This window comes from Mus caroli, unplaced genomic scaffold (genome assembly GCF_978045245.1).
Source record: "Mus caroli unplaced genomic scaffold, Mus_caroli_1 scaffold_7, whole genome shotgun sequence".
In the NCBI taxonomy this organism is placed as follows: domain Eukaryota; kingdom Metazoa; phylum Chordata; class Mammalia; order Rodentia; family Muridae; genus Mus; species Mus caroli.
The window spans coordinates 31,063,136-31,081,864 of record NW_028227262.1 but is presented as its reverse complement, the minus strand read 5'-3'; positions in this window follow the sequence as shown (position 1 = coordinate 31,081,864).

Below are 18,729 nucleotides of genomic sequence, written 5' to 3'. Positions count from 1 at the left end.
CCAGTGGTGTATAATAAATATGCAGAGCCTCCAAGCTACTGCATCTCCATCAGAACACACAGCCCACTGGTCCCAGCTTCTCAGTCCATGTGTCTGTGTGCCTGCCCTTTCTTCATCACCCTAATCAGGTTTCCAGGGACCAGGTTTGTGACAATAAATCCTATTGATAAGGTTGTCAGAATGACCGGGAATATCAAGAACGGTGGAGTGAGTAGGATATTTTCCACAAAACTAACATTGTTAAAGACAAAGTGTACTATAGGCTCATGGGAAGGAAGCTGAGATAAAATAACCCTTCAGACTGGAGCCTTATTAGGAAAGTTAGCTGTCATGAATATTGTGGTAGGGGTCCTTAAGGGGGAAAGCTTTAATGCACTTCGGTTAAGAGGGAAAGCTTTAATGCACTTCAGTTCCCAAGGATCAGGAGAGTTACAACATTGATAGAGCAATAAGGTCTCTGAGGGAGAAATAGACCCTTCAGTTCCAAAGAAGAAAGAAGGGAGTCTATCTTTATGGGAGGTAAGTTCCATACTCTATGACTTAGCCTATGTACTAGAAGGCTCTGATAAAGACTAGCTATAATTCAAGGGAGTTTTGTGTCTTAGCAGTAGAGAGGGGATCAGGTTCTGCCTGAAGCCTCACAGAGGAGGGAGAAAACTCAGCCCTGTGGTTGTTGAAAGGACACAGCATTTTGGTATTAACTCTGTCCAGGACAGAGAATGCAAGGGTGTGGCCTGATTGGCCTGATTTCTGGGTGAGATTAGAGGGAGGATCTATTTTAGTGTGTGTTAGAGACAACTGCTTTTTAGTGAACAGTTCTTTGCCCATGACATACTATAAGTTACTCCCTCCCAATTCTGTCCTATCTTAATAAGTGTTAGCAGCTCCACTTCATGCTGTCCATAGCCTGAATCCCAGGAATAGATGCTATTTGGTGGCCTTGTATAGGCTGTTTAACAATGATCTACCTATCCCAGTTATCCAAACTCCCATGTTATGTCCTTGTCTTACTGTGATTGGGCCTCCCTACATCTCTTGTGTGTGTCCATGAAGCCCCACCCAGGGTTCTGAACATCTGGACTAGGTAGTATGTCTTAGTCCATCTTCTGTTGTCAGAGCAAGGTATCTATAAACAGAGAAGTCTACTTAATTCACGATTTATGGAGGCTAGAGAGTCCAAATAGCATGGCCTCCGGCCCTTAAGAAGAGACCTCTCTGCCCACAACGTGGCAGAGAAAAAGAAAGGAAGCTGGTCACAAGCAGGATTTCTGGTGCAGCATGGCCTTGCGTTATACTTCACCATCACAGGAACTGCCCAAGATCGCTAAGCACTCCCGGCTCTCAGGCTTTTGGACTCAGGCTGAATTCTTCTACTGTTCTCCAGTTCTGCAGGCAATAAGCCATGGGAATCTCCGTCTTCATAGCCACTGAATCCTATTCTTATAGAGAGAGGCCATCTCTGTGAAGGTGAGTGCAGGGTTCTGTGTGTCTGTCTGTGTGTCTGTCTGTCTGTCTGTCTGTCTGTCATGTCTGCGTGCCTGCATGTCTCTGTGTCTGTGTTTACTGTGGTGGCTCTATTCCTCTGGAGAACTCGGACAGTGCTAAGATGTATCACCCATTCCTGACAACCACTCCTAGTGCCTGCAGCACCCCTACCTGATACCCCTTTTCTCCAAGTCCTGTCATCATCCTGGGTGAGTTCTCAGTCCTTTAAACAGCTTGTTTCCAGGGACCGTCACCTCCTTGCCACGTGTGCCCATGAACTCTCCAGAACGCTGTCATCAGTGGTGCCTGCTGTGTTCCTGAAGCCAGGCTTTCAACACCCACTCTCTCCTCCCTTCTCTTCTCTGCTCCTTACCTTCAGTCACTCCCACTCCATCCATGTTTTAACACCATCAAATTCGCTGCCTCAAGAACCGCCCGCTTTCTTGTTATCCAGCAGTTCCTTGTGTCTTTGCTTGTTTGAGTTTCTAATCCACTGAAGATTGCACAGGACAGCATTTCTGCCATGGTTGACTGTCTCCATAGCTTCCTCGTTCCTCCATCTCCCTCTTTGACAAAAATCCCCTCAGAAGCAATACATCTGCCAACTGTCTTGTGCTTACATCCCAGATGTTAATCACTGTTCAAGAAAAACAATTCCGCAGGGTTGAACAATTTGGTACCATTATAATAACTGGCAACATTTATTGAGGGTTTAATCTTGCCAGGCAGTACTCAAAGCATATTACATAGATTATCTCATCCTGCCTTCTACATCAAGCTGGCCAGATGCCCAGGATTCCTGTCCTCAAATCTCTGAAGCTCATTTGCATCAGACAGCCTTCTCCTGAGCAGAGAAGTTAGAGGCCATCTATTAAGGACACAGTGCACATCTTCCTCCATACTGTACCAATGTTCAACAGAAGTGGCCTCCTTTGCCCCTTCTCCTCTCCCCTTCCTTTACCCTCCCCCACCCCACAGTCTTCCAGACTTCTGTCTACTTCTCTAGCCCATGCTCAGCTTTCTCTCACATTCTTCTCAGGTTTTCATTTACATTTTGATGATTCCTAAAATGGTTTCTTCTTTCCCAATCACTATTTTTTTGTGTGTGTTCATGTCCAGCTGTAGAGACTTCATTACATCTCCTATGAAAACTGTTCTCCAATCATTCTGTCAAACTGGAAACAAACCAAAGAAAAGTGATTCTCCAATTGCATGCTCACCCCACATCTCTCAGTCCACAAATACACATATTTCTCCTTGGATCTGGCCATCCAGTATGGGAAGGCATAGCAGAACTTCCCACACATGCGGCCACTTCTCTATAGCTGTGACCATCTACAAAGATTGCCCAGTCAGGAATACAAAGCTGTGTTCCTATTTTCCCTCTCCCACAAACCTCCCAACCAATTTCTACTTCACCTGTCTCTTTGGAAGACAATAGCCTCTATTTACACTCAGTACCACTCCGTAGCCTAGAACTCCCACTGCAGGACAGCAAGACTCTCTAGTCTCTTCACTCCATTATGCTTATATTCAGCTTCATTTCCCTCAGGATCGTGCCCCACAATCTTTCCTCAAACCGTCAGTACATCTGGTGTGCTCTTCAGAATTGACTTCTACTGCTGAGTTCCCTCGCCAGCGCTATATTTCGTTCCTATCTTTCTCTCCTCTGAAGCATATATAACCTACTGAGAAATTGTTCTCAATAAAGTTTTGTTGAAAAGATAAATTGTCAATAAGTAAGTTAAAGAATCCACCCAACATTTAACAAGTGAATCAATATTTAGTTTAAATTGCTTGAGAATGAATAAAGTTCCTTATTTTGTTTGCTTCCCATGGCACCAAGATTAGTCTTTGTATTGACTAGATTTTCACTATTGTAGTGTGTGTGTGTGTGTGTGTGTGTGTGTGTGTGTGTGTGTGTGTGCCTGAGATGATTAGGTTTGGAAAAAAAAAAAGAAAGTTCTGCTTTAGCTCAGAGTTTTGAAAGTTTTACTCCATTGTCTGTTAACCCCATTGCTTTCCAGGCTGGGATCAAGCAGAATACCATAGATTGGGTGGTGGACAGGTATGGAGACGAGCTGCTTACTTCACAGGGAAGGAGAAATAGGGGAGAGAAAGAGTATGGTTTGTACTCAAAGAAAAGTGATTCTCCAATTGCATGCTCAACCCAGATCTCTCAGTTCACATATACTCAATATTTCTCCTTGGATTTAGCCATCCAGTATGGGAAGGCATAACAGAACTTCCCACATAACGGCCACTTCTCCATCTCTGTCACCATCTACACCACAATCCCTTCAAAGACACACCCCTAAGAACATAGAGCTTCCACTTTAGACATTCCATCTTCCAAAGGCTCAACCATTGTTACAGTAAATTACCAACCAAATCAGCTCAGGCAATGAAAACACAACTCAATTAATATGAATCCATGCTGTGTGCCTAGATGGGACAGATCTACCACTACACTACCATCTTCCCCATTTAAGAGACCCCTAATACCTTGTGGTTTCTCTAGGCCAGGTGCTTCTGCTCCACTTTCCTTCTTCCTCCCCCCCCTCTCTCTCTCTCTCCCAAAACCTTCAGCTCCATCTTCCCCTCTTTCTCCGCCCAATCATGGGCACTAGGCTTTATTTATAAATTAAGGTGGGAAGAGGGTTTACAGGAAATCATCTGAGTGCTGACTCATTCCTTGTTTGCAGCCCCTCACAGGAGAACAGAATAAACATCAAATATAAGTAACCCCAGGTCTATCTGCAACAAACCATCACTAGTAGCAACAGAGACATGGGACCAGGCCTCTAACATAGGGACCTTAACATGATTAACCCTTGTTAAGTGTATGATAGGATGAATGTATGCAACTCGGTTCAGATCTGTAATTCTAAAGTCTTCATGTACTTTTTTAGCTCACTGGACCAAATTTGTTTTGAACTTGGAAATACCAAACATTCCACATACTTCTATCTGCATCCTGTTTTCTTAAGTTGAGTTTTTTGACCCTCTCCAGTGGGTCCTGACCAGCCCAAACCACTGAGTTTAGAGATCTAGATTCTGTGGGTTTCCGGTGGAGCTGTGTTGTATGTAGATGGTTATAGAGATAAATGGCTCACAGCAAGATCCAGGGTTGGCATTCCTTAGATGCTGGACCCAGAAACCGAGCTAGGAAAGAGCAGGAATAAGAGAATGTGCGACCTTGAAGGAGAGGCCAAAGCCTTCAAAACAGAAACAAGTGACTTGAGTCTAGGCCTCTGTCCTGGGACCCTGGGCTCCCATCTTCAACAGTGCCAACATTCTGAGAAAGGGGTCTTGACACCCTGAGCATGGATGACTTCCTGAGCCTCAACAGCTGAGCTTTGTCTCATGCAGTGGCTGGCCATGCTAACACCTTGGGAGACCTGGGAGCTCAACAGCATCCCATTTTCCATATTCTACACAATCCAGAAGGGGTTTTGTTCCATTTCAATTCTAACGGAGGCTCCCACAGTCAATTTGAATCTAATTTCAGCGATGCAAATCTAGCATCTATTACATGTTTTTAATGTAAGCAATGTATGAGTCATCCTCTTGATACATTTCGTCTTCAAAAAAAAAAAAAACAAAAAAAACCAAACAAACAAACAAAAAAAAAAACAAGCTTATGGCCTAGGTCAAGCAGTAGCAAGAAAATATAAAGAACAGAAGTTCAACCAAAGTCCGAGAAGCAATCAGAGACATAGGATGGAGGCAAGTCTGCTCAGAAGGCAGCTAATGAAAGGAATGTGCTTTCTGTCCACCATCCAGTAAGCTAAATGCCAGGCAGAGCAGGCAGCTGGGAGCCTGAACTGTCTCTCACATGTGTATATCTATAGAAATAAAGAACCTCAGACATTAGCAAATGACACCACATCAGCCTGTCACCATTTAGCTCTGACATGTATGAGTGTGAACTCCTCGTAAAATGTCACAGTGTCGAGGGAACAAGAGTGATTGGGAACCCAGTAACCCCCTCCCCCAGATCACTTTCTGCCTCTCGGGGCCACTGAGAGTCTCGGGCCGCCCAGCATAGCCTGTATTTAATGCATCTCAGGGAATCTACTCCCCCACAGCAGGGCAGGAAATGTTTGGGAAAGGAAAACTTTGTACTAGACATCTGCACAGATATGTTTCATCAATGGCAGCGTTGCCTGGGGACCTTTCTCCCCAGTCTGCTCCTTGAAGCAGAGATATCTGTCTGGGGCCTTAGAGTCACCCCTCTGGGAATTTGGTAGTAACCACAGATATGTAATTTGTAATAACTGTCATGATTCTAAGGTCATGCAAAAGAGCATAGGTGGCCTTAGTGTAACTACTTGTGATAACTTGGACAATTGCCAAAAAAGGCATTGCCCCACCTAGGTCAGTTCTGACACCTTCAGCCCAAGCTCTACAGACTGGTGGTAACTTTGTATTATTTGTTCAAACAGGTACCTAGCAGATGTAACTTTGTATTTATTTGTTCAAACTGGTACCTAGTATCTTCTCATGGACTTGATGGGATCCTACAGGAAACAGAATTCCAGTGTCAGTGTCCCTTCCTCTGCTCTCAGACTCTAGGGCAAACCAAGAGTCTAATGCAGCTCCTGTCCTGCAGAGGTGATGAACACCATGCAAGAGGTCACAAAGTCTCTGCCCACATCATCTTGGTTATCAAACTCAAGTAGAACTAATACTGCTCGAAGACAAATGTCTTTAAAGTCCCACTGTCCAGTTACAAATAAACAGAGGAAGGAGAGAGATGGGGAGGTGGTACAGAGTGCCTTGGGGACAGAAGGAAGAAAATACCCAGAGCATGCACAAAGCCAAGTGGTGACGAACTCTGGAGGACTTATCTCATCCAAGAGAGAGATAAGAGTGGCTGGAGGAAAACAGGCTTGGGAGACACCCCAGTCTCTAAAGTGCTGGCCCCACAAGCATGAGGACCTGAGTTTGATCGCCAAAATATACACTTTAAAAGTCAAGTTTAGCAGTGTGCACTTGTAATTCCAGTACTGGGAAGGCTAACACAAGCCGCTACTGGGTTTCACCAGCCAGACAGCCTAACCAACTAGGTAAGGTGCAGACCAACAAGAGAGACCATCCCGTGAAACAAAGTGGGTGTCTCCTAAGGAATGGTGCACACACACACAAAAAAAAAATTAAATATAAAAATAAATATAGAAGTAAAAATCAGGGCAAAAATTATTTAAAAAAAAACAATTAGGAGAGAAAGTAGAATTTAACATTCTAAATAATATCGAGTAGTACTCCAGAGGAAACTACAGAAAAGGTGAATAACATGGGATTCCTTTGGTTCAGTGTTACGCAGCAGAGCAAAACTAAATATGATGCTGTTTCCGTGTGTCCCAATAAAAGGATTATAGAGTAGGAAACACCAAGATAGAGGCCTTGAAAAGTAAAAGCTGGTGTCCTAAAAGGGAAAGTACCCAGCACCTACCACACTGGCCTCAGTGCCTCTTCCCGGCAGAGTTCAAAGCAGCAGGAGAAAGTGTCTCAGATGAGCCCCGTCATGGCCCAGGCACCATGTGTCTGCAGCAAGGGGACACATTCCAAGATAGATGTTATCTTGGTGAGGATTATCTATTAATCATCCTTCAAAGCATAATCTAACAAAATCAAATTTTAAAAACAATTTTTTAAAATGGCATGCTATTCAAATATAAACTATATACATGTACTATACTAATGTTGAAATAACCCTGAGACCACGCCCATTCTTGCCACAATGTAATTGCAACATGGTTGTTTGAATGTATTCCTCTTAGGTGAATTGCAAGGACTGTGTACCCTTTCCATAGTGATGCGATTATTTTTCAGATATTTTCTGCCGGCAGTTGGTTCAGTCTGTAAATGTCAAATCCATTGATGCAGATGTCCAACTACACTATAAACTAAAGCAACCACCAGGGGAGCACATCACGGTCTTAAGACGACAAGCTAAAGGGGAAATAAAGCCAACTGACTGAGCCAGTAATCATCTTCATCCACCAAAAAGGAGAAAGGAATGAAGAGAACCAAGAGAAGACTGAGGCAAGGAGAAGACAAATAGCAAGACATCAGGCTTCAAGTTAACAGACCCGCAAAGTAAGTCGTCGGGAGCCTGGAAAGACAGAAGACAAGACAGAAAGGCAAGACGTGAGCATGAAACACAGTGTGAGTTAAAAGATAGAAAAAGGTGACAAGGTAAGGTTGGGGAAAAGGTGTATAAGGTTGACACCCATCAAAGGGAGATGTAAAACTCTACATAAGAAACATGCAAATGAGTGAGCAACGAGACCCGGTCATGGTAAAGAGCATCTCTTCACAGTGTCGGGATGGCATGGTCCACAGCTCAGACAGCAGCTCACAACACATGAGGAGGCACTGACAGGCTTCAGAAGAAACAGGCCAACTGGCACGTGGAGGGGTAGGGTGGGGTGGGGGTGGGGTGGTTTTGTTTTTGTTTTTTTCAAGACAGTGTTTCTCTGTGTAGCCCTGACTGTCCTGGAACTCACTCTGTACACCAGGCAGGCCTTGAACTCAGAGATCTACCTACCTCTGCCTCCTGAGTACTAGGATCAAAGGCGTGCACCGCCACACCCAGTGACAGTTTGACTTTTATTCTTCTCTAAATTCATATCTCAGTAATTACTAAAACAGATGGGGAAAGCAGTAAAATCAAATTTAAAAAAACATATATTTGAAATAAACTACTGACCAACTTTAACCTGATTGACAGGCACAGAATGTACCAGCCTTCCAAGGGTCCCCCATGTTCAGATGTACACATGTCAGACAAAGTTCTAGGATTACCTGGTGCTAGTTCAGATACCAGTAAAAGAAAGATGTCTCCCCAAAGTCCCCGTTGTTTAAGGTAAGTAACACACATATCCATGACTCTTGAAGCAAGGAAGAACTCCAAACTAGCATCTGAAAGATGCTAAGGTGAAACTGTAGGCCTGAGGGCTGCCTCTGCGGAGGAGTGCTTTCTCAGCAGGAGCCCAGCCCTGGGTGTGTTTCCCAGAACCAAAGGAGAGGAAGAAGGGTGGGAGAAGGGCAAGGGGGCTTAGATGGGGGGACGGAAGGAAGAGAGAGGGAGGAGAAAGAAGAAAAGACAAGGTGAAATGAGTGATGTTTGGCTAAAGCAAAATTCGTGAACATTTTATCACAATAAAATCCTGCACCAAAAAAAAAAAAGAAAAGAAAAAGAAAAAGGAGGAGGAAGAAGAGAAGGAGGAGGAGGAGGAGGGGGGAGGGAGGGAGGAAGGGAGGGAGGGAGGGAAGAAGGAAGGAAGGAAGGAAGGAAGGAAGGAAGGAAGGAAGGAAGGAAGGAAGGAAAAAGAAAAAAACTCACTTCAACAACCTCAGCAGTCTCTTCAAGAAAATGGGAAAAATATTATAAAGCGCCATGTTGTACATAGAAAGTATATACAATCTTGCCAATTTAAAATACATGAATAGATCAGAAGTAAAGAATATTAAGGGCTCACCCTACACTGAAAAGGGAACTGGGAAAAGTGAACCCGTGGCAACTCAGAATGAGTCAAGGAAAATGATCGTGAAGACCTTGGCAGGAAAGCCATGCCGAAGGGAGGAGGAGAGCAGAGGATGAGGAAAGCCCTCAACGCAAACACCCCCCCCTCCCGCCAGCCAGGACAGCCAAGCATCCTGACTGAGGAGGGGGCACAGACAGGAACGATGCCTGGATAGAGCGACTGCCTCACACACTGAATGGAAAGGAAAGGTTGGCGAAGGGTAAGGGGCATACACCTGCAAAGTGAGGCGGGGAGGTGGCTGACCTCCACACTTCCGAGAGATCGTGACGGGTAGAGCGTGCTCCCCAGAGCGTGCTCCCCAGTTTGCTACCCTGAAAGAGGCTACAGACCCAGTGCTGGGTATGGCAAAGAACTGTTGATTCAGCTATGCTGCGCGCACTGCGTGCACACTGCCATCTGTGTGGAGAGACATAAGAAACACTGGATTAGGAGCTGAGTGTTAACAATAGATGTCTTAAGCTACTGGAACTCTGGAGATTTTTGGCAATGAGCTTATTTCATTTTATAATAAAACAATAAAGCTATTTTTGCAGCATTTATCTTCACAGGAGAAAGCCATGCTATTGAGGGTGTGGGCAGCGAGCTGCACGCATTGTTATGGTAGAGCTTTGTCTGGAATATAATTTGACAGAAGCTATTAAATTTTAATGTGTGTATATATACACTCACTAGGAATCTGATCTTGAATAAACACTGATATTAATATGTGAGGATGTGTTGTGGAAAGGGGTGCAGCTGTGAACTCTAGGACACAGTACTATCCTTCGAGTCGCTGTGGATCTGTGTGCTCTACAGCAGTTTTCTGGCAGGAAGTGTCTTGAGAGATGCCTCTTCCTCCTCGCAGGCTCCACTGGGGCCAGCAGCGCTGCCTGGAAGATAAAGGGATTTTGGTAGAAAAATATTTGTAAGGCCTGGGGGAAATATAAGGAGAGGAGAAGGAAGGCAGGGAAAAATTATGAAAGTAGGAAAAAATGCAAAAGGAAGAAGAGAGAAAAGGGAAAAGAAGGAAAAAAAAGAGGTTTGAAAGTGAATTACAGTGAGGCCTATGAATACTACCCAGACCGTCTGCAAAGAAGGAGCGAGATCCTGTTGACCCTGAGAAGGTCAGAGTTGAACAGCAGAGCAAATGACCCGAGCAAACTTTGTCTCCTTTTCTGTTTAAGGGAAGAAAACATCCTGTGCCTTTGTACATGTTGTTCAGGACCACAGAGAAAACTGGAAGGATGCATTCCATCTGGCCGATGGTATGGAATGAACAGCGTTTCTATAGATCTCAAGCCCAGCATCCTGGGGATGGCTTCATGGCCATGAATTCAAGGGGTGCAGCAGTGGATGAGGTACCTTTTAGATGTACAGAAGCCATGAGATACAGCATGCCATTGATCTCATGGAAAGTTGGGGGGGGCTGGTGTCAGCGTGCATTGTGTGCACACAAATAAAGAGGATGTGTTTGCACCTGAGTATGAAGGACTGACTGGCCCATCACTCACACCAGGTACTCCTTATCCACGTAAATAACCAAGTTCCTTCAAAGCCTATTGCTCAACACCCAGCCCATCCAAGGCACCTACCTTCACAAGGCTGAAGTTTATGGAAATGTCCCCTCTCAAGCTCTTGGGGGTCAGGGTGAGGAGAGATCAGCTTTCTGCTGTTGGTGTTTTAAATTTCTTGCCACCTTTTGTAGGTGGCACATGGAGTGATGGAGTGAGTTCTCGGCCAGAAGGGAAAAAAAAATCCAAAGGGAAGCCCCAGAGAATGCGCAGCTGAAGAAAAAGAAAAGCAAAGCCTGAAATGTGCTCACAGCAGCCTGAAGCAATTTAAGAGAGAATGGGGAGAGGGCTTGCCGGAGATCTAGGCATGGAAATTATTTCCCCCTTTTAATGCAGATGGAAGAAAATGAGAAAGCTGCACTCCCAAGAGGAAACCCAACCAAAAGGAAAAGTCTCCTAGCATTCCCAGCAAAATGTGCCTTGTGTGTGTACAAACAACTTGCAAAGGACCACAGCAACTCCGGATAACGCTGGTGTTTCCTCCTCATCTGCCTTTCAGCTCCTCCTCTTACCAGTCTGCACTACATGCAGAAACCCCCTGTGCCCGTCTAAGGTGATACACACATAGGGACGGTTCATGCAGATGCCACACTCTGCTCTGCACTCCGCTCTCTGAACATCAGGAGCTTCTTTCTTGGGTTGAACTTTAATTTATTGGGCCAGGTCCCCACTGGGGGACCCTGGAGTGTTTCCAGTGGCCTGCTATAGCAATACTAAAGTCAATGCTAACATCAGTATCTGGGATATATTTCCAAGGCCCCTTTATATCAGTGAGTTGAGGCTAGAACATAGGACATATCTGTAATGGTCAGTTTTCTAGGTCAGTTTTCTAGGACAACTCCTGGAAGAAAATAGGAAAACAGAATCCCCTAAAGCAGAATTTTGACCTTTCCAATTCTGAGCATAGCATTGTAGGGGATCTGGCACTCTCTAAGCCTCCTCCAGGAGAGGTGACTTTCAAAGACGCCTTCACTGGGTCATGAAGAAAAGATGATTCATCTTTACAAAACAAAATCAAAATTCCTCTTTCCTCTCCTCAAATGATTTAGGAAACAAAATTGGAGACTTGGAAAGTGTCCATCACAAAGCGGCTAAACCCAGAATGACTGCGGAACCCCGGAGTGGGAGTCCTAGTCGGACATGCCGAGAGCTGGACCACCATTGTGGCTGGAAATCTGAGTGGGTGTCAGAGAGGAGATGTGAACTTCTGTAACACGCCGAATTGCTAAAAATTCCTGAGACATTTCCTTCCCCCAATAAACTGTCACGCAGCAAAGCTGTTTCTGACAGGATTGAAGTTCCGGGAAAGCAATATGGAGACCTTCACCCCGCAGGTGCACATGGTTCCCAACATGAGTCCCCGAGGATGGTCTCCTGCGGCAGTTTATGTGTGGCTGAGGTTGGCATAGTCAGAAAGGAAAAAAGAAAAAGGAAAAGAGAAGAAAACCAAGCATGCTTTGCAGTGGCAGGAGGGGGAGTGTCTAGCCCAGGCTCACACCATCAGCCCACGCCCACCCCATCACTCCTCCAAGACAAGGTCATAGGATACAATGAGGTAAGAGAAAAGGTAGAAACAAAGGGAAATGCACCTTACAATAATTACCTCATTTAATTCCTGAAGAGGGGGCTGGAGGAGAGCATTGTTCCCAAGCTATGAACCACATTCCAGAGAAATCAGAGAATAGTGGAAGAAAAAACTTACCCTAATCCCATAATTGAAACAAAGCCATTGTTTCCATGTCGGCATTTCTCCACCCTGACATGATTTGTTATTATTTTCATGAAATTACAGAGTAAGTGGTACAATTTAATAGTCTCTGTTTTAATTTTCATTAATCATCGTATCAGACTCAGTCCCCTGGTTGCTGAATTCTTCAAAATCATCACCTCCAGCACATGACCCAGTCACCTCTGCGCAGTCAGCCTTCCCAGGACAGCCCTATATAGTGAGCGGTTACGTTGCTCTCTGCATCCTGTTTCTGCTTTGTTTTAAGTAAAACTACAACTTCAGGTTGTTTATTAAGATAAATAGCTCCAGTCGGTAACAGGCAAAGGACTCAGAGAGGAAGTGAGAGCACAGCCATCCTGAGGTGCCCTTGGGAACCTGAGAATGAGAAGCAGTTGGGAGTTCGCTGTAATGATAGACCAGAAATCTGTGATGGCTTCGACTTGAGATTTTATGCTGGAGGGGTCAGGGTGACAATATTCAAGGCACCAGTGTAGTTAAAGAAGTGACGATCAAAACTTGGGGTGAGAGCTGGTCCACTTCTATTTTCTCAGTGTCATTATCAATAACCCCTCCCAACCTCACTCTCAGAATGGCCAGTGGAGTGGAATGGGGTGAAAGAATTTTTATATGTGTAAAAAGTATATATATATAAACTTGGGATGGACTTGATTCCTTGTCAAGGACAGGCTAGCAAGTCTGAAGGATCCTGACCCCTCAAATGAGATTAGATGTGGAGCCCAATGTGAGGCAGCTGCTTCAACTGTACAGGGTCCTGGAAAGGAAGCTGCAGGACGTGGTCCCCAGCTTGAGCCAGGAGATGCAAGGACACCCCAAGCCATCCCTCCCTGCCAGGTACCCTCAAGCTGAAGGCCCAGAGCTCCACATCTGGGGAAGTGGAGGCTCAGTAAACCTGAATTTTTCCTGAATTTTCAGATGACCCCAGGATTGCAGAAATGCTTTTAACCTGTCACCCATGACTGTGAGTGACATCAAAGGAACATGGTGCTGGTGCTCAACTGAGAGTGTCGGAATCCATCCAGGCCAGGTAAATGCAGCAAGCAGCCGGCCCAGGAGCAGAGGGAGAAGGCTCTCCTCATGCCTTTCCCGATTGGCATTCGCTTCCAGGAAACCCAGAAAGGCTTTCCATGTAGGTCCATGTCTCAAATTAGTCCTTGTGGCACCTGGAAAATCTGGAGCAGGTTTGTTGGTTTGTTGGTTTGTTATTGCATGGAGATCAAATCCAGGAGTTTGGAGAGGGTTTATTTCAGAAGTTTGTAAGTTACAAACTTCTGCAATCGCTGATTGTGATGCAGGTGACTTCGTGATGGAAGCAAAGGCCTGAAGCAATTAGAGAGACTTCCTGTGTTGCGCACAGAAAGGCCATCTTTAGGTTGTCAGGGCTACTTCGTTGCTCCGGGACCACCACTGTCTTCCTTCAGTTCAACTTAGAATGGTTTTTTAGCTTGGGGAATCTGTACACCAGCTGTCCTAGGAGTGAGCAGGAGCCTGGCTGTCTCACCTCCTCCCTGCCTCCGTTTCTAACCCACCCCCAGCCACTTCACCCTCAGAGAAGACCGGGGTCATTTACTTCTCAGCAATGAGGATACACACTTTGATATTCCCCAGGATAAAGGACTCTACTGAAAACAAGTGATAGGAAATTCTCAGCTCTGACTGACGCTTTGCAAAGATCAGAGTAAACAACAAGAGCGCCAGTCGTGTGGCTCCACACACTATTTTTAGACCATCCCTCACTGTTCAGAGCATACGTGCAAGATGGGAGAGGTGGGGTTGGCTTGCCATTCATATTCCATTCTGGTCCCCTCGGCCCCGGAAAGTGCTAGATCCTTGATTGTTTTGCTCAAAACATCCCAGAAAGGATTTTTACCGTCAGCTGCTCTTGAACTTTTATAATTTCCTGCATTTGCTGTTGACTGGCATTCCTGACCTTGATAGAAATATCCAGACAAAATGACTAGCCTGTGAGCTGGGACTTGGTCATCCACAGCTTGCACCACCCTGGTGGCAGTCCCTGCATTTTGCACCCATGGCTACAGGAAGGCAGGCTGCACAGACACACTGCTGTGGCCGAGCAGTGGCCTGGGGGTCACCCTTGCTCTGAGTCTCAGTGTTCCTGTTAAGCCCTGAGTGGTGATTGGTGTTCTCATGTAGAGCTCTGACACGGGCACAAAGATCACTTGAGTTGTTTAAAATGCCACCCACAAGATCAGGACCATTCAGGGTGTGGTACACACCTTTAATCCCTGCATTAGGCAGGCAGAGGCAAAAGGATCTCTGAGTTCGAGGCCAGCCTGGTCTACAGAGTTTCAGCACAGCCAGGTCTACAAAAAATAAATAAATAAATAAATAAATAAATAAATAAATAAATAAATAAAAACATCATGACTTGAGAAACCAAACCATGAATGAATGAATGAATGGATGGATGGATGAATGAATTGCTACTGAGTTATGCATATTCTTTGTATTGCCAAACCCAGGCCTAAAATGCGGCACTTTCAGCACAGAAGGTTCAGAGCACAGTAACTGACTATTGTGATTTATGACACTCTCTGAAACAGCGCCAGCTGTCCCTGGACACTCTTCAGTGTCTCACAATGAGGGATGCTGCACAGCACTGACCTCCCAGGAGAACAACCATCTTCCTAAGACCAGCTGTGTCTGCGAGGGAACAGTCCTCACAGCTGGCCCCTTGGCTGCTGACATCCTCTCCTGGGAGTGAGTATGGAGGGTCACTGGAATCCGGCCTGAGTGTCCAGCCACTCCACTAAGCAATGTGTATGCAACCCTGCCCTATCTGCACGGGGCTTAGGGAAGGGCTAGAGTGTATAGACTCAGGAAGACTAGGAGATGGGCACGCCATGTACATGGCTCTAAGGAAGGCATCATCTCTGGCTGAAGACTTCCCAGTGCGTCTGTTTTGGAGTCACCCAAGTTCCCATCAGTAATCCTTTACCTGTGTGTGAGGATGCATTAAAAAAAAAAAATTGCCGGCTCCCCAGGGTGGAAAGTGGTGGAATTGTGTTTGTTTTGTCATCGGAACCTCAAAAGGGAGAGAATTCTCTCAATGGTGTTGCTCTTGGGAGAAGGTCAAGTTACCTCAGGATCCTCAGCACCCAGTCAGGAATCCTCTCTCCTAATTCAGAGGTCACCATTATCCTTGAGGGTTTGTGTGTCAAGAACCCCGGTGCACACCTGGAGCCCACGAATCCATGGCTATAGTTTCTGCTTATGTCTGCAACAAAGCTTACTTATAAATTAGGCACAGGAAGATTTTGACCTCAAAAGCCAATGATAAAATACAACACATAACAATATATTGTAACAAAAATGATGTGCACATGGTCTCTCTCTCTCTCTCTCTGTGTGTGTGTGTGTGTGTGTGTGTGTGTGTGTGTGTGTGTGTGTCTTTCTCAAAATATCTATTGCACTGAAGAGCTTAGCAATGCCTCTTGACTTACTAAGAGGTGAAGTTGAACCTTTAGAGATGGCCCCAAACAGTACTAGCCCGAGGAAAAACTCAGACACATAAGCTATGGCTTCAAAGTACATATGGCTTTCTCACCATGTAAAGGCTGGAAATCGTGCGTCATGCTGTCCTAAACCAGGGATTTTCTGTACTTGCAACAGGAGAGGCAAAGCTTAGCACTGACATAGAAACCATCCCCACAGCGGACCAACTGTGACCACGGATGCCATGTGCAACCCTGGCCATGTATGTTGTATGCAACCCTGATCCTACATGCTGCGTGCAACCCTGATCATGTGTGCTGTGCCTTGGCTACACATATGGACTCTGATTTCCCATCACTTGGACCAAATAACAAACTATAAAGTTAAGGAAAGTAGAGAACTCCCACTTCTGATTCTTTCCCTCTTGCCAAGTCCCTGAGCCTTATATGCTATACTGTAATAAGTTAACAATGGCTGGGACACTAAAGAAGAAGAGAAAGGTCTATTTATTCCTTGTTCTCCATTCAAGGAGACTGAATAGTGGGAGGGAAGGCAGAACTGTACACACTTAATACACACACTGGAGTTTGACGGGAATTACTGAAACAAAACACAGGAACTCCCATTTCCATTAAAGATGACATAAACACCCCATCAAAGTCCATAGCGTCTGCTAACTTCAGATGCATGTGGCATAGACACCTTTGAAAGGCCATGAGATAGTATTTCTAACAACTACTTGTGCAATTATCCCTGAGGCAAGAGGAACATGGGATGTGACCTCTGACCAGAACTCAAGAGGAACATGAGATATGATGTGTGCCCAGGACATGGAGCAGGGACTACAGCCTGTGGTTCTAGGCTCTCTGTTGAAAGAGAAGCAAGACAACTGAAATGCCCTTGGACAGTATCATCTTTTATTATGAAGTCTATTTTATGTTAGCTGTAACAGCTAAGGAAGTCCAGAAAAGGGCTCAGTTTCATTAGTGTGACTGGAAACACAATTTCAGAGCTTGTTTTACTTAACATGTCAAATCATTTTGTGACTCGGAAATTTTTCTCCATCCATTGCGAGTTTTTAAAGGATGTCTTTTTGTCTTTCCTTCCCAATGTGATAGACGACATCTCAGAATGTGGGCATTTAGCAAGTTCACTTTAAAGAACCAAGGTGAGATGATAATTTCCAAGAAGACAGGCTGGTCAATACAAGAACATGAGGCACTCGAATGGCTACTGTGCCAAAAGCTTAAAAGGTGGCAATGTCCCGACTGGGACTGTGTCTCCACTAGTGTCACACATGCCCTGTGCTCCACATGATGTGCAGAAGTCAACAAAACAAGTTCCAGAACCACTACAACCTAGTGCCACTGCCAAGAGAAATGCCAGGAAAACGCTCAAGAAGTGCTTTGAAAAATTCTGTGATCTCTTGTAAGTGAGATTTGGTGCAAACACATCCATATTCTTTTTGGTCATCTATTCTAGACACAAGAGGGCCCAGGCTTCCTTTTAATCTGTGGGTCCCTGGACCCTGACTCTGGAATATCTGGTACCATTTACACAGAGTTTCAAAAAGTGTCTCTTTTTAACATAAATCCGGAATCTGAAAATTCTCTTCCCAAAGAACTGAGCTTTCTTCTCCTCCTACCAGCAACCATCCTAAGCCGAGAGGGTTCTGTGCTAAGAGCTGGGATGACACAGCATTCGCTCACACAGTTTCATTAACCGCCACCAACTTCTCTAATTATCCCTGCTTCGTAACAGCTTTTAAATGACAGTAAATTTTGACCAAAATATACTTCCCTTATCTCTAAAGGCCGCTTTCTCTTACGAACAAAACATAAACCACTAGCTGATTTTAAAAGCACAAAGGCATTTCTGCGTCAGGCTTTTTGGATAATTTAATAAAATTCAGCACATGGGAAGAGCTGGCCACCACACGTGACAGGCAGATTAGTATGCGATTCCCACAGTACTGACACATGCTGCTGCACGAGAGTCTGTCAGCTGCTGTGTGGCTTTGCCATTTGCACGAGGCAGGCTTCAGGAAAGCAAACATTTTAACTCTTCTGGGCCCTCCCCATGGTTATCAGTGGCTAAATGTAGCTGTGATGGATGTGCAGAATCATGCCACATCACAAATGAGCAAGAGGCTCTAAAACCATAAAGTCTAAACTCTGTCCTAGACTGGAGCCTTCCTGCTACTCTCTGCCTGGGCATTCCTGCACTGGGGCACAGGGGAGCTGACTCTGTTCCGAGCAACACCATCTGGGCAGACATTACAGTGACTGCAGGTTCTGCTCATGTCCAGGCCCACTCCTGTAGGTTTCAGGTCTACAGCCTTCGAGTGGAATTGCGCATCACAAATTCTGAATGTTACTCAGTGGAAACACGTGGCACGCATCCACGAGCTCCCATTTGATCTGAGTCTAATCAGACTGTACACAGGTCTAGCTAAGTGAATGAATACATCTTTATCTGCCCATCCCCAGGTCAAAAGGGTGATTTCACCTCTTCAATTGACTCCTATGCTCTCCCTGTCCCCAACCTTGCCCTGTGTCCTCCTACATAAGTCATTCTTCCTAAACAAAAGTACAGTTCTACAACCACCTGTTTGACACTGCATGGAGCAAATAAACCCAGACTTTCTAAAGTGACACAGAATCCCCTCACACAGACACCTACTCACTCTTACTTTACATCTGATGGGTCTGATGTAAAGGGACCCCTGCCCTCTTTAGAATCATCAGATAGTCGTGTCTGGTTTCTGCTCAGAAACACTAGTCCTGCTCAGTATCCTTTGCTTAGATGGCCTCGTGGAGAACTCTTTCATGCCAGTCAGTACTCGTCTAACCTGTTAGCACAGAGGCGTGGACAGCCTGGAAGCCCCGGGTCTGTTTTCTGTTCTATTATCTTTACATTCTGCGTTGCACATAAT